Below are 12,456 nucleotides of genomic sequence, written 5' to 3' on the forward strand. Positions count from 1 at the left end.
TCTTATTAGTCAATCTCTTGTTACTCCAACCCTGTATTATAGCTAATAATTCTAACATTAAACTACTTGTTCGAATTATCGTGTGGTTTTCCTCTCCTAACTAACCCAGACTTTGGCAACATGGGCAGTCAGTGACTTTCTGAATAGAACTTATGTAACTACAAGGGCTTTAAAAATGAAGAAAAAAGAGTAAAGCTGAAATATACTTTGCCACTGGTCAGATGTTCCCTTTAGAAGTGGATGAAGAAAAAGAGAGGGAAAAAAAATCTGGGATGGGTAAAACTCGAATGGAGCAAAGCTTTTAGTTTTGCATGTGTAACTTGATCTTACAGAAAACACTTTCTGAATAGAAGCTGTTAATGCTTGGTTTTATAAGGGGTTTTGTTTGTTTGTTTGAATGGTGTTCAGAGGACAAGTTTCTAGACATAATTTTCTTTTTGGAAAAGGTGACTTCTATGTAAAAGATTAAAAATGCTGAATGTAACTGGTCTTGAAAAAACTCAACTGCAGAGTTTGAAAAGATGACCTTCCTTTGCCGGGACCAACTGAGAGAAGAGGCTGGGTTGTAGTGTTGAAGGTGGCTGGGAGATGGCAATGTGCCCAGAAAATCAGAAACAGAAAATTACACTACTTTTACATTACCAAATATTATATAATAAAAGACATGAATAAACTAGGGTTATATGCACTAACAAGGATACATTCCAAAAATAATAATGAGTGCTAAAAAAAAAAAAAAAAAAGAGGTAAAAGGATATATATAGGTTTAAAATCTACAGGTGACAGATATATGTCAGAGGCTGACAAACTTTTTCTTAAAGGGTCAGATAGCAAATATTTTAGGCTTGTGGGCCATATGGTTTCTGTTGCAATTACTCAACTCTGCTATTGTGGCTCAAAAGCATCTGAAGCAGGCTAATAAAATAGGGAATTAATAGACTGATGTGGAATCTGGCAAGAGTGTCCACGCCAACATCAGAAACCCCAAGATGACTGCTGGAGGAACACCACCTCTGGAATTCTGCTACCTAGAACAAAGACTTCTTCCTGGGAACAAGGAAAAGCCCGGATGTTCTCTAGGAACTTTATCATTGAGTCCTCACTAAGGAATTGATGGGTGGGGTAACCAATCCAAACAGCAAACAGCTGGAGCCCCCTAGCAAGGGGGGGGGGGTTGAATAATTAGCAATTTAAAAGCAAACTGTGAGGCTTGAGCTCTCTCTCTTACCTTACTCTTTTGCCTGCGGGCCTGTCCTGCCCTCAGTGTGCCGCTATTGCCATTTTTCCTCTGCCATGTGGCCACGCAAGTAACCTTAGGGACTTAAAATCTATAATGGGGAATTATAGCTTGTAAATTAGCCCTCTTCATCCCCTTCCTCACTACCTGGGACCCCTGCTCTGTTACTTTCTGTTATTTTCTCCCATTTCTCTTCCTTCCCTACCTGAATAAATTACTGGCCTAACTCACCCGGCGTGCTCTTGAAATTCATTTCTGCAGCATAGCCAAGAACCTAGATAGAATCCAGTAGCACATCCATAGACAATATGTAAATGAAGGAGCATGGCTGTGTTGCAACAGAACTTGCACCCCAGTTTGCCATCTTCTGCTATGTATTGTATGTGGACATATTACATGTACTAAAAGTATCAGAACCTATATGGGAATAAAAACACTAAATTCACAGTAGTGTTTTTCTCTAGTGAGCAAGAATGGGTAGGGATTGGGGAAAAATATATAGGTGGCCTCTACAGAACACATAATGTTCTGTTTCTTAAAATAATGGGTATCATTAATTGTTCTGTTCTTATATGTGTGACATATATGACTAGAAAATATTTCTGAGGCCTTAGATGTATGTCTTAGTTCTATATTGCTTAACCACCAGTATCACTGCAGAAAAAAAAAGCAATGAAGAAATATAATATCTTGGAATAACTATGCTGGATGCTGTACCACCTTCTCAGTTGAAGCAAAAGCCTTTATTGTGTGTGCACACCCGAGAGAAGCAGAGGGAACACAGTGGAGACGGTGCTGTACTACCTGCCCTGAAGGCACAGTGTGGTGCACAGTGCTCAAGTACCAACAAGGTACAGACATTACAATACAGTGGACATTTATAACTGTCTAGGAGGTTCGGGAGGTGATGCCTGAACTAAACTGAATGGAGGAAACTGAAACATAAAAAGAGCAGGAAAGGGCTGATATGCCATGCTTAAGGAGACTGAATTTTATCCCATTGTCAATGGCAAAACCACTTAGGAATGTACCTAAGAAATGACGTGGTCAGCGGACTTGGCCCAGTGGTTAGGGCGTCAGTCTACCACATGGGAGGTCCGTGGTTCAAACCCCGGGCTTCCTTGACCCGTGTGCTGCTGGCCCATGCGCAGTGCTGATATGCACAAGGAGTGTCGTGCCACGCAGAGGTACCCCCCACGTAGGGAAGCCCCACGTGCAAGGAGTGTGCTCCGTAAGGAGAACCGCCCAGCGCAAAAGAAAGTGCAGCCTGCCCAGGGATGGCGCCACACACACGGAGAACTGACACAACAAGATGATGCAACAAAAAGAAACAGAGATTCCTGTGCCGCTGACGACAACAGAAGCGGACAAAGACGACACAGTAAATAGACACAGAGAACAGACAACCGGGGTGGGGCGGGGAAGGGGAGAAAAATAAATAAATAAATAAATCTAAAAAAAAAAAAAAACAAGAAATGACATGGTCAGATTCGCATTTTAGAAAGGTTGCTCAGGTAGCAAGAGAGAAGATAGCGTGGAGAAGCCTGGGCCAAGGGCAAGGCTAGTTCAGAACCTATTGCCTAGGCTATTTGCCTCCAAAGAGGAAATGCTCATCTCAAAGGATACACAAAGTGATTCACTGGGAAGAAAATAACAGACTTCTTTTCATAAACTTTTCTTTTTTTCTTTTTTTTTTTTTAAAGATTTATTTATTTATTTAATTTCCCCCCCTCCCCTGGTTGTCTGTTCTTGGTGTCTATTTGCTGCGTCTTGTTTCTTTGTCCGCTTCTGTTGTCGTCAGCGGCACGGGAAGTGTGGGCGGCGCCACTCCTGGGCAGGCTGCTCTTTCTTTTCACGCTGGGCGGCTCTCCTCACGGGCGCACTCCTTGCGCGTGGGGCTCCCCCACGCGGGGGACACCCTTGCGTGGCACGGCACTCCTTGCGCGCATCAGCACTGCGCATGGCCAGCTCCACACGGGTCAAGGAGGCCCGGGGTTTGAACCGCGGACCTCCCATATGGTAGACGGATGCCCTAACCACTGGGCCAAAGTCCGTTTCCCTAAACTTTTCTATATTTAATTTCATTTGCCACTTGTCTGATCATACAGGATCTATGTCAGATGTCTCATGGTGCATGAAGTTCAGAAAGAATCCCCAAGAGGTATGCAAGCTCCATGGCATGGAGGGCAACAGTGTCACCACTTGAGCAGTTGCTCTGAGATGTGCCCCAGGCTACCTGTTCCCAAAGCTAGCCAGTGTGGGTCATTTCACAATATTGGCTCTTTTAAATAAGACCATAACCCAACTTGATAATGAGGTGGTGAGTGACCATGAAACTCTATTGCTCTGCAAAGAAGTTCTCTGGTTATCATCTGGCAAAGAACTTGTAAGATTTCTAGAACTCAAAGAGCAGCAGAATATTTTTCTCATACAAAAATGTGGTGTTCCAGATTTGCTGTTTTTTTTTCTGGGATAGCAAATACCTGACAGCAGTAAGGTACCTAGCAGATATTTCAAAAATACATGCACCTATCTACTCTTCACAAGATAAAGATGTTTTTTAAAAAGGTAGAAAGTAGTTGTTTTTTGAAAGAAACTGTTGCCCACATTTTGAAAGCAGATGTTTGGAAATGTTTCTACCTTTGTTATTTTGTTGCCAAAAAGATGCAAACATGTCACTTATAAAACCTCTCAACTCCACACAGCAGCAGCTCTCAAGGTGTGGTCCAAGGACCCCTCAGTGGTTCTTAAGATCCCTCCAGAAAAAAAATTTTTTTTTTAAAAAAAGAAGAAAAAAGATCCCTCCAGGATCTGTGAGTTTTAAAACTATTTTCACAATAATTCTAAGACATCATTTGGCTTGGCCACTCTCATTCTTTCATAAGGGACCAAAGCTTGTCAGAGGCTATATAACATGATGATACATGATGACACGTGATGATATCAACGCTGTCACAGCTAATGGAATATGTGCTTGTATGTCTTCATGTTTTTAAATTTTCTCCATTTTAATTTCTAATACATTAAATATTAATAGGTAAAACCCACAAAAATGAAAGTTCTTTGGGTTCCTCAAGTAATTTTTAAATTTGTAAAGGGGTTCTGAGACTAAAAAGTCTTTAAAACCTTAGTAACTTTTTTTTTTAGGAGATACCCAGGATTGAACCTGGGACCTCATACATGGGAAGCAGGTGCTTAACCACTGAGTGATACCGCTCCCCAATAATGAATTTTCTCATCTGTTTAACATGTCAAACAAAATGTTTCAGTGAGTTTTTAAACCAGGTTAAAAATGCATAAGGGGAAGCAGACTTGGCCCAATGAATAGGGCGTCCACCTACCACATGGGAGGTCCTCAGTTCAAACCCAGGGCTTCCTTGACCCGTGTGGAGCTGGCCCATGTGCAGTGCTGATGCGCCCAAGGAGTGCACTGCCACACAGGGGTGTTCCTAGCATAGAGGAGCCCCATGTGCAAGGAGTGCACCCCGTAAGGAGAGCCACCCAGTGTGAAAGAAAGTACAGCCTGGCCAAGAATGGCACACATACACAGAGAGCTGACTCAGCAAGATGACACAACAAACGGAGACACAGATTTCGGGTGCCGCTGATAGGATAGAAGCGGTCACAGAAGAACACACAGCGAATGGATACAGAGAGTAGACAACTGGGGGGGAAGGGGAGAGAAAAAAACTTTTTTAAATGCTTAAGTATGCACCTTTCAATTACTTTGCAACTATTTTGCAATCACTTCCCAATATATAGACAAAAGATTAAGGTAAGCCAATAAGTATATGATATTTAATCAGAATAATATAAATTTAAGTTCTACTGGTGTTCCCCTGCCTCCCTTTCCCCCCCAGGATGACTGGAGAGGAGCCTAAGGGAAAACAAATCCTAATTAACCCATTATCATATTCTAAAAGACGTTCAGGAGAAGCAAATGTGGCTCAAGCATTTGGGTACCTGCCTACCACACGGGAGGTCCCGACTGGTTCCCAGTGCCTCCTAAAGAGAGGATGAGCAGACACACAGAACACACAATGAATGCACACAGCAGACAGTGAGCACAAACAATGAGGGGGGGGGGATAAACATAATCCTTTTTTTTTTAAAGGGCACTGGGAAGACGGAGCTGGAGCTGGATGCTGGGTGGGCATTGCGGCCTCGGGCTTGCAGCCTGCAAACTCCCAGGGCTCAGCTCGGCCTAGTCTGGGTAAGGGGGACTGGCAGGGCGGGGCAGACAGGTGCGAAGCCTCAGCCTCCTTTTCCAGTAAATGGGTAGGCGGTCCTGGCAGCCTCTGAGCACCAAGCAGGGCTGTCCAGCCTCAAAGGCCACGTTGGTGCCCTGTAAGGATGGCCTCCTGGAAGCCTTCCCTGACCCCCAAGTCTTGTCTGGCTTTCTGTCAAATAAGCACTCCTTACCAGCAAAAAAAAAAAAGAAAGAAAGAAAGAAAAAGAAGATGGAGAAGGAGCAAGATCTCAAGGAGGAGAAGTGTATGCTTTAGCAGCCTGGGTGGTGAGCACATAGCATCATCAGGAGCAAGGGGGTGTGAAGACACACACTTGTGACATCTGAGTGAGGGCTGGGAACAAATGAATAGCCATATATACTTTACTGGAATTCAATGTTTAAGTAGTATGATAACGTTAGCAACTCTCCCTTCTTGATCTCAGAATAATTTCTTCATGCCTAATCTCTCAGACCAGCATCATTAATCATTTAAGATACAGAAATAAAATCACAGTATAGACAGTGGCTATCTTTAAATGGTGGGATTTAAGGCTAAGGATTATATGATGAACCAGGAACTACACTAAATATTAGAAAAACTACACCTATTATTATTATAAAAGGTCCCTTATGTATCTAACAGCGCTGAACTAAGCATTTTATATGTACTTGCTCTAATTGTCAGAGCAACCCCTGCAAAGCAGAGATTTTCATATCCACTTTATAGTTTTGAAAACCAAACCAGATGAAGTTCTGTAGCTTGCCCAAGATTAGACCGTAGAAACTGCTGAAGCCAGGACTGAAATCCTCGTCTGCTGACTCTTGCTGATGGTACCCTACTCTACCCAAAGAAGGACGTGGACTTGCCCCTCATATTACTACAAGAGCCTAACTGTTCTTTCCTCCAGACTCACCTCATTCCCATCTCCTCACACATAAATATTTTGTAACTCTTGCATGCAGGCACAGTACTATGATTGCAAACCTCAGAACTTCCCATGACAGGGAAATATGATCTTCTACACTACCTCCTCCACAAACAATGCTCTTTATGAAAGGCAAAGCTGATGCAGTCATTTCCTACCCTCAAATCCTGCAGTGACTTCTAATCGCCTTCAGGATAAAGCTTTCACTCACAAAGCCCTTCACAATCTGCTTTCAGCTTCATTACCAACACACTCCACAAACGTGCCCTGCACTACCACACTAGACACAGCCACAGTTGTGTTTCTAGTCTACTGCACACATTGTTTCCTGTCTGAAAGCCTCTTAAACCCACACCTACCCTGCTAATTCCTAGTCATTCTTCAAGATGTAGGTTAGGTGTGAATGTCTCTACAAAACCATCACTTGTATTCCCATTGTGACCTTTTAGGAGACCCCATAAGACTCTCAATTATAGCCCCTGTTATACTGTATTCTAACTGCTTGTTGGTTCCTGGTCCTACCGAACTGCAGGCTCTTTGAGGCCAGGGACATATTTCATATCTATGATGCCACAATCTAGCACAGCCTGCTACAGAGCTCGTGCACAGTAAATCTGGGGTGACTAACACACCTAATCTAGAGGGAGAAAGAGACATACACAACTAACAAAACATGATAAATGTGAAAATAAAGGTGTGACAGAAGTGCTATCTGAGGAAGGGGAAGAAAGGTGAGAAAAGCAGGGGGGGACCCTTCCATTTACATTCCTGGGTTTCCTTACTCGATTCCTCAGAGTTTCTTCAAATCCTGCTGCTGCCACTGCCTCTGATGCTACACACAATCATGAGTGCTTGCTTTAAACCAGCTCCTGTACAGAGCACTTTACATGGACAAACTGACTTAATTCTCATAACTGCCCTATGCAGTTGCTCAAAGTTAGTGGCAGAGCCAGAGCTTAAGCCTAGATCTTCTGTTCTCTAAACCAGGGCTCTCAACCACTACTCTGTGACTCTTTGTCAAATACCAAATACCTCCCCAAATACCAAAGTCTGATAGCCTCAATTAAACTCAATTAAATTGATGCAGTAAGACTAAGACTCCTTTTTACTTTAACTGTTAGAGTGAAAATGCACCTCAAATTATTACACAATGCCTGGCTCTTAAATTGAGCATCCTAAAGATAACTTCTTTTTTTAATGTCTCAGGGGCATTAGTGTGTTCATTACCAAATTCTTACTAGATGGTACTGTAAAATAGTGATGCCTTCAGGAATGACTGTGCTATGCCTAGGATATATTAGAGTGTCCTTACATCAACAGCTGCAGCCTGTTAGCATTTACAATTCACCCTCATCCCACACCTGGCTAGAGCTGTCATTTCTTGCCACTGTTGATATGCCTATTTCTTATAGCTCATCTGACTTTGCTACCTCTCATCTTCTACTGGCTGGGACGCTCACAGAGGATGTAGCAGTCATGAGTGCTGTTCACCAGCTATTTCTGACTCTTCATTTTCCTGCCACAAGACTGCAATTGTCTGCCCTCTTTAGGCATGGCCATTGCTTTTGCCAATGAAATATGAATGGAAATGACATGTGCCACTTTGGGACAGAAACCTTAAAAGTCAGTGTCCTTAACTTTTTTTTTTTTTTAAAGATAAGTAGATCACACAAAATGTTACATTAAAAAACATAAGGGGGAAACGGACTTGGCCCAGAGGTTAGGGCATCTGTCTACCACATGGGAGGCCCACGGTTCAAACCCCAGGCCTCCTTGACCCGTGTGGAGCTGGCTCACACACAGTGCTGATGCGCGCAAGGAGTGCTGTGCCATGCAGGGGTGTCCCCCGCATAGGGGAGCCCCACGTGCAAGGAGTGTGCCCCGTAAGGAGAGCCACCCAGCACGAAAGAAAGTACAGCCTGCTTAAGAATGGCGCCACCCATACGGAGAGCTGACACAAGATGACGCAACAAAAAGAGACACAGATTCCCGTGCCGCTGATAACAGAAGCGGACAAAGAAGATGCAGCAAACAGACAAAGAGAACAGACAACCGGGGTTGGGGGGCGGGGGGGGGTTAGGGGAGAGAAATAAATAAATAAGAGATCCCATATACCCCACTCCCCCCTCCCCAACCCACTCCTCCCACATCAACATCCCTTCTCCTTGGTAAGGCACATTCATTGCATATGGTGAATATACCCTGGAGCACTGCTGCACTGCAAGGACCATAGCTTACATTGTAGTTCACACTCTCCACCAGTTCATCCAGTGGGTTATGACAGGATATACAGTGTCCTGCACCTGTCCCTGCAATATCATTGCAGGACATCTCTAAGTCCCAAAAATGCCCCATATCACACCTCTTCCTCCCTCTCCCTGCCCTCAGCAATTCCCATTACCATCATCTTTTCACCCAATCACGATGATCCTGGAAGCACATTATTAAGATGGAGTTTCCATCAGCCTGGGTCTGAAAACCTCTGGACATGCAGCATGAATGAGAAGTCAAGTTTTGTTCTGCTAAGTCATTGAAATGCTGAGTTTTTTGTTAATGCAGTCTAATCCAAGCGATCTAGAGCAGAAACATCAGATCTCTGAGTAAGGCATTCTCTAACATAAATGACTTCATTTATAGGTTTTTTTTTTTTTTTGGTGAGCATTTATTTCTGCAAAGGACTTCCTTTGCATCCATCCTGGTTCTTAGCTATTTCCAACAGAAAACATATTTGCTAAATATCTACTATGTACAAACACAGTGCCAGACGAAGAACAAAGACAATTCTTATTTTGAAAAAGCTTCAGTCTTATGTTGTTGGTAGAAGAGGGATTAAAACAGTTATGGCAAAAAGGCAGACTCTAGTGTCACGATGTTTAAAGAAGAGAGAAGTACCAGGCAGACAGGGAGAAAAGTACAGAAAAGTATCACAAAGGAAGTTCCATAGCAAGTGGCTCTGAAGCATGGGTAAGAATCAACACTTAAAGATTCAAGGGGGTCATTTAAGATCAAAAAAGCAATACAAAGATGAAGAGCAATTAGTTTCACTGACCTGGAAAATATAACAGTCTAAAGGAATGTCAAGAAAGGAGTCTGGCCAGACTGTCCATGGCAAGCTGGTCTCTGCGCAATTCAAAAGGAGGTGGGGAGCCATTAAAAGCCTTGGGAGTGATATACCTGGAAGTGATGGTGGCATACATGATATAAATGGGAAGAAAGAAAAAGGAATGTTAGGGAGTTTCTACAACAATCCAAGGGCACAGTATCAGTGGCCCAAAAACTAATGAGATACTAGGAAGGAAAAAAGCAGATACCAGAGACAGTGTGGAGGCAGGATCCAAAAGACCTGGCAACCAAATGAACAAGGGGGAAGAAAAGAAAGGCAAGACTGAATCCTGAGGTGCAGATCCTGGGTGGCTGAGAGGAGTGGCTATTCCAAATAGCTGAGATCAATCAAAAAAAGTGACAAGGACAAATGAAGTGTTACTGTACATCTTTTGATGCTTAGCTCTAGCTTTTGTCCTTTCCTCTATTAGGGACAAAGGTACTTCTTGATTTGAAGTACAAACTGCCTTTGGTACAACCTCTCTCCCACTTTTTCCAATAAGAAACCATTTGGAACTTGACATGCACCCTTCAAGCTCTTCCCTGCCACCTCACATTCCCATCTCTCCTCCTTCCTCTTCATCGACCCAGGCATAAACATCCCACATGGTCCAACTCAAGCCCCAGGTCCTTGTCCTGAATTCCTACAGTACTTACTGTCTTAGAATTCTGCAGACCATATCATTAATTATTTTCATGTATGTGCCCTTTATTCCCACCACTCCATTTTAAGCACCTTAGAACAAGTTTCACATACATGTCTTTGGGTTTTTTTCAGTCAATCCATGCCATAGAGTATGTATCCAGTAGATACTTTATTGATAGATCCAAAGTCAATAAGTCTCTAAGAACTTGCATATCTTCTTTCCTCATGAATAATTTATTTTCATTAAACCATTGCTAGGGAAGCAGATATAGCCCAAGCAATTAACTCCCAACTACCTCATGGGAGTTTCCTGGTTCAGTTCTCAGTGTCTCCTAAAGAAACAAGGAAGACAAATAGACACAGCAAGTGCAAACAACGAGGGGGTGGAGAGAAATAAAATAAATCTTAAAAAAAAACAAACCATCGCTACATGTGAAATGGCAAGCTTCACCATTTAATACTCAAAATATCATTGAGTTAAGAATCTTTCATCTTAAGAGCTGCTATTGCCTTAAAAGATTATTTGAAAACATCTATTGATCATAAATTTGTATGCCAGCTTTTTTTGTTTTTTTACTTTTTTTAAGGTACTGGGGATCAAACCTAGTACATGGGAAGCAGGCGCTCAACCACTTGAGCCACATCTGCTCCAGCTAGCTTTCTTTTTTTTTTAAGATTTATTTTTTATTTCTCTCCCCTTCCTCCCCACCCCGAGTTGTCTGCTCTCTATGTCCATTCGCTGCATATTCTTCCGTGACCGATTCTATCCTTATCAGCAGCACCAGGAATCTGTGTTTCGTTTTGTTGCGTCATCTTGTTGTGTCAACTCTCTCTGTGTGCGGCATCATTCCTGGGCAGGCTGCACTTTCTTTAGTGCTGGGTGGCTCTCCTTACGGGGCACACTCCTTGCACATGGGGTTCCCCTACACGGGGGACACCCCTACGCGGGGGACACCCCTGTGTGGCACGGCACTCCTTGCGCACATCAGTACTGGACATGGCCAGCTCCACACAGGTCAAGGAGGCCGGGGTTTTGAACTGTGGATCTCCCATGTGGTAGGCGGACGCCCTATCCATTGGGCCAAGTCCGCTTCCCTAGCTTTCTTTTAATCCTCTGACATTTGACTTGGAGGTTACCCAACAGTTCAATGATTATCTCAAGGTGGGCGTGACTTAGAAATAAAATAATTTGCTAGAAGAGGTATTTTACTTTCAATAACCTAAAAAGTGTTTTTTTCCCACTTTCATGTCCAACTATCAATAGAATCAATAGTTCAAAGCATACCCCCCAAAAAAGTATATGTGCTTTTTTTTTTTTACTTTCTGGACAAGAGCTGCCTTCCTTAGTTACGGTGTTTCAGTTTATGTATCTTCCACTCTTCTCTCATGCATGAAGGAAACACAAACATAAATGAGGTTTACTGGGGTTTCATAAAAATGGTCACTATGGTAAAAAGGAATCTAATATAGTCACGGGACACTCCTAATCATCTCCTCTCCACGCTATGATATTTCCTCTTCCAAGCAAAAATCATCCAGAAAACAATGAGGCAAAGCGCCGGAAGGACAGGAAACGAGAGGTGGACTTTGCCTGTCTGGTTGACCCCTGCTCCTCCGTGCATCTGTCACCCGGTAGAGCAGCGAGCAATGACAACTGCTCACCATACGCTGCTGATTCCCGCTCAGGCTTTTCCTGGACTTTTCCCTTCTTTCCCCACAGCGGAGGACCGCATGACCGTGCCCTTCCTCTGCGCCAAGGTGCGCAGCGCTGCGGGGTCTCGCACTCAGGCGTGCTGAGAATGCGCGCCCCGGGTCCGCGGCGCCTGCCTCCCTTTTCCCCCAGGCCAGGCAGCCCCTACCCAGAGAAGGTCATCCAGGGGCTTGGCTCCCAGCCTGACCCCCAGTCCGACCCGGACTTTACAATTCGGAGAATGCTGGGTCGTGTCCCGGTCCCTCCTTCCCCAGCACGAGCGCGGGGGCTCCGTTCCCCGCCGCCGCCCCGCAAGGACCTGGGGGAGCGCGGCCGGTGGGGGAGGGGAGAGGAGGAGGGGCGGCGCGGCACCGTTAGCTGCCGTCGCCCCAGGCGCGCGCTCTTCGGACAGGCCCTTACCGCAGCGGAGAGGGAGGCAGGGGGGAGGCGGCGCCCGCCTCGACGCGGGGCGCGAAGGTGGAGGCGACGGCGCAAGCGGCGGCGAGAGCCCCGGGGGACCCCGGCGGGCGCCCACGACATGGTAGGCTGCTTGGGCGCCGCCATAGTGGGGACGCAGCTGCGGGCGGAGCGCGCGGCCGCGGCCGGGGAGGCGGCAGGACCACC

At 44.7% G+C, this 12,456-nt stretch overlaps 1 protein-coding gene across 5 annotated transcripts in view; it reads right to left on the reverse strand.

Moving 5' to 3' along the window:
- Positions 1 to 12,413, reverse strand: part of ST3GAL3 (ST3 beta-galactoside alpha-2,3-sialyltransferase 3) — a 319,352-nt gene extending 306,939 nt beyond the window's left edge. For 2 of the 5 annotated variants that reach the window (XM_058303749.2, XM_058303748.2), the window contains exon 1: positions 12,253 to 12,383. The gene's annotated coding sequence lies outside the window, so the exon portion shown is untranslated. Of the gene's footprint in view, positions 1 to 12,252 lie in introns of all 5 variants that reach the window. The other 3 variants (XM_058303745.2, XM_058303747.2, XM_058303746.2) reach the window with 3 other exon arrangements.
- Between the last annotated feature and the right edge of the window lie 43 nt (positions 12,414 to 12,456).

The sequence above is a fragment of the Dasypus novemcinctus genome, chromosome 9 (assembly GCF_030445035.2).
Source record: "Dasypus novemcinctus isolate mDasNov1 chromosome 9, mDasNov1.1.hap2, whole genome shotgun sequence".
Lineage (NCBI taxonomy): Eukaryota > Metazoa > Chordata > Mammalia > Cingulata > Dasypodidae > Dasypus > Dasypus novemcinctus.